Genomic DNA, 4,356 nt, shown 5'->3' with positions numbered 1-4,356 from the left:
CACGCACTGTAGCGTTAATTGTGGAGTTGATAAATGAAGGTTGGAAAATTGGAAAACATATTCTGCGAATAACTTAAACATATTTTTATGGACAGTGAGTATTTAAAATTGTACTTAAGATTTTACAAGATAAGAAATTCCCAAATTTGCAGTTACGGAAATGGTTTTCCCAGTGAAGAGTCGGCTCTTTAGTTACTTAGTAGCTTACATAGTATTCTGTTTCCTCAACAGCAACATATACTATGAGCTAGCAATGGCATTATCATTAGGCAAGTCGCGAAAGTTCCATGAAACTGCTGCATTGTACTGTATAAGGTAACTGTTATTATTTGTATTAATTAAAAACTATTTGGGTTGAGTTTTCATAAAATGTATAAGAGCTTGCGGTCGCTGATGAACATTGGACATGCTATGTGTAAGATGCCTTAGAAGTTGTTTGATTGTCTTCAGAGTCTTCCTCTTTGTAACAAACAGAGAAACTAGAAAGTCCTTTAAGATTTGGGCATATCTCGCTTGGTTATAGAGAATTTTTTTTTATTTCCCTAGAACTCTTAAGTTTTGTCCATGTCCTTTCACCGTCGTATTCTTTTCCATATGGGTACTAGTACCGAATGACTTATAGAAATGGTTAACAGAAAAAGTTCTGCGGAATGCTTAACGTAATGGAGAGAGACTTGCAGACTGCTATATTCCGCCACTCCTAGATGCCTGGGTTGATACTACTATAGTGTATGATTCGTGGAAGGCTTCTATCTGCATGGAAGGTTTTGTTTGGGGAACACGCTGCTACAGAAAATGGTTAAGACAATACAGAACATCTTTCGAAGCAGGCAATTCACCTAGTTGCCTTAAGACATACCGGGAAACACCATGTCATTGAGGAAGGAAAGGCGAGATTAGTGCGCCCTTGAATTAACCTACTGAGGAAGCATTTGACAGTCTCTCCGTGTTGCAGTTCTTCTGATGATGTCCCTCGCAGACAGTAGACTATTGTGCTGTAAATTGATAGTATAGCTTCTGATAGTAACGCAATAAAAGAAAAACAGAGATGCCATCACGGCGAACGTATAGAAATTAATCACTGTGGAGTGTACAGCAATACGCTTCTGGTAATAACCAACGTAATTAAGTCGAAAGTGGAGTATATGAAAATCATGGCCTCCGGAGAGATTTCAGCTGGATCGTCTCGAAGCGCCGAATGATTGACTTGGCACGGTGTAAAATCTGCTATACAACATCGTTCTGTTCCGTACTTCATCGTATACTCTCGAGTGACTATGTCCTTTACTTAGCAAAAGTCGAAAATTGCTGCATAGACTCCCCGTGACATATTCTATGGGAAACATTTATAGTTATTAATATTGTTATTTACAATTATTACTGATCGGCGCCAATTATTCGGTTCATCCACGATCTACATGTCAGAGAGCAAGGTATCTTCTTCCGTACTGAGCCCACTGTCTCATCCTAGACTAGTGTTTATACGCACCATATGTTGTATATGTCGTGGCATGTATCTATGTTAGGCCCAAGCTGCCTCCAGCCGTGGTGACAGCCTCTCGTTATGATCTACATTCACATCTCCATCAGTACTCCACAAGCCACCTGACGGTGTGTGGCGGAAGTTACTTCTGATACCACTAACTGACCCTTTCTTTCCTAATCCTGTAGCTCCATAAGCTACTGCTCTAACAATGCGTCATGTAAAAGTCTTAGTAACAATTAAAAAATTCAGTCACAGACAAAATAAGAGGAACTTCACTACTGGATTTATGTTTTGGAGGAGCAGGGTTAAATAACAGTCCATTTATCCTGTTGTTTGCGGTCTGTCCTTCGCTAATTGATGTGTACGGCGGAGCGTTTACTTCAGGAAGACCACTGCCAACTCCGTTCAACATCCTTGTGCAGTAATTATGGTAACACCTCCCAAATTATCTTCATGTCGACGAGACGTTAAACTCTAAATTTTTTGCTTTGTAGTACTGAATGATAGCTCTTCAGCAAACTAGCTTCTAGATTGCGGCTGATGCACTATCAGCAAATATTTATCGCTAATGCGAGGTAGCTACTTGTAACGACACAAAACATTTTGCCACAATAGACACTTCGCTGTGATAACCGTCATTTCTCTCTTGACTTTCTTATGCCCAACAAAATAAGGTCCTCAGCATTCACGCAGCTGGAGTACATGAGGAATTTCGTAACGTAAAAGGTCTAATAAGCTGTCATGAGCACGTGCATTTCTGCGTTATAGGTGGAAAATTATTCGGCAAGCACATCTTGAGGATACTATCTGAGTACTCTACAGATGAGCAAATGCTTATCCAATACATCATCAGCGTAAACTAATAAATAATTGCGATGCGACTGCTATAAAGCGATGTCACAAAGTAATGACATGTAAACGCAATATGGAGTATTCTTTCTTTTGAAGTCTTCTGTTTCCAGGATAATTTTTTCTCTTTCGTATATATTGTGCCAGTCGGCTTTACTCCTGTATGGAGACTGGTATGGAGAAAATGTCCCATTGAAGCACCGCATTGCACCGCATTCCTATCACGCTTTAAGATAATGTTGGTTTGCTCTGTTGGTTGAATACTGCCCGCGAAGTTGTACAAGTTCGAGTCCTGACTCTCATCTTCCCTTAACACGTCAGTGCGATTACAGCTTTGAGTTTTAGAACCGTCAACATTTACATCTGACGGGGTGTTTCGGAGTCTTCGCATCAGATGCCTAGGGTTGTTAGACCGTGTCATGGGGAACAACTTTTTATAGAGAAAATATTTTAGCTGACGCATCCGAACGATTCAAGGCGTCTTTTAGTACTCGTCGGTCCTGGGAACACGAGTTTTCAGGGTACTGGTAGGGTCTATTAATAAGGTGCGCAACATATTGCCTACCTCGGTAAACTGATAGTGTGATTTTCAACAGGAAAAATATGAACTGCTGTCTCTAAGCGGGCAAAGATAGTTTAGAAGCGAATAAGGAACTTTAATTTTGCCCTGCATATCGCCTTTCACGAGGGGCAAATGACTGTATGAAAGGCAACACGCACTGCATACGAACGCCGCTGAGTGCCTATGCTGCCCTGCTGCCTCTCAGGGGCATAATAAGTCTTAAACGACGAATAGTGTCGCCGGTAACCCTCAACGAAAATTTTTTTCCCAAAAAAAGTTGCTTCCCAATACATGTCGCAAAAGACTTTAAAACATCCTTTATACACACTCCGGAAGCCACTGTACAATTCAGTTAGGAGGTGTTTTGTGCCATTTCTATTCATCAAATGGTTCAAATGGCTCTAAGCACTATGGGACTTAACATCTGAGGTCATCAGTCCCCTAGACTTTAATTACTTAAACCTAGCTAACCTAAGGATGTCACACACATCCATGCCCGAGGCAGGATTCAAACCTGCGACCGTAGCAGGCGCACGGTTCCGGACTGAAGCGCCTAGAACCGCTCAGCCACAGCGGCCGGCTTCTGTTCAACCCCTTTCCTATTCCAATTGCAAATGGAACTGAGGAAAATGACTGCCTTTACGCTAGTGCGCGAGCACTAATCTCCTTTATTTTGTCGTTGTGGTCCTTATGGTCCTTATAGGAGAAGGACGTTGGAGGCGATAGAATCGGACTGTATTTGTCGCAAATGCTGATTCTCTAAATTTTCTCCACAGTGTTACTCGATAAAATCATGTTCTTCTCCCATAGAGGCTTACACAGCGTTTCCGTAACATCGGTATTACTAAATGGCTGAAAGGGTCACCTGATCACAACTGAAGACTGGCTATCTATTGGCTTAAAGGAGAACAAAAAATTTGGTTTTCAGTATTTCATATCGTTACGTCCCAACTTAAAAATTTAAAATACTGCCATAATAAACTCATTAAGAGGCATAATCTTACGTTAAAGGTCTAACACAACAAGTCAAGAACTCAAACTAGAAATTGTGTGTAGCTCACAGCGCACAAATTACACAGACTATATTCATCCATTATTTGAGAAAGAGAACACTTAGCGACTTCAACAGACTTAACATATAATTTCAAACTTTTTAGAAACTTTTTCTCGCTGACAGACACCCCTCCTCCCCCGCACCCCCACCCCCATAAAATAAGGAAAGGAAAAGTTTTTATCGCTCACTACATTATCGCTATTGCAGTATCGCATCAGGCATGACGTCTTGATTTATTACTTCTGTAATACTAACTCTGTTCGCTACACACTTTGCATTCAGTATCCACATTTACTACTGAATGAATCTGTAAAGTTGTATCATTTTACGACACATAGTTCACGAGACATGACGTGATAAAAAAATGGTTCAAATGGCTCTGAGCACTATGGGACTTAACTTCTA

The sequence above is a fragment of the Schistocerca piceifrons genome, chromosome 4 (genome assembly GCF_021461385.2).
Source record: "Schistocerca piceifrons isolate TAMUIC-IGC-003096 chromosome 4, iqSchPice1.1, whole genome shotgun sequence".
NCBI classification, from domain to species: domain Eukaryota; kingdom Metazoa; phylum Arthropoda; class Insecta; order Orthoptera; family Acrididae; genus Schistocerca; species Schistocerca piceifrons.
The sequence above is the reverse complement of the archived record's forward strand: the minus strand, read 5'-3'. Positions refer to the sequence as shown.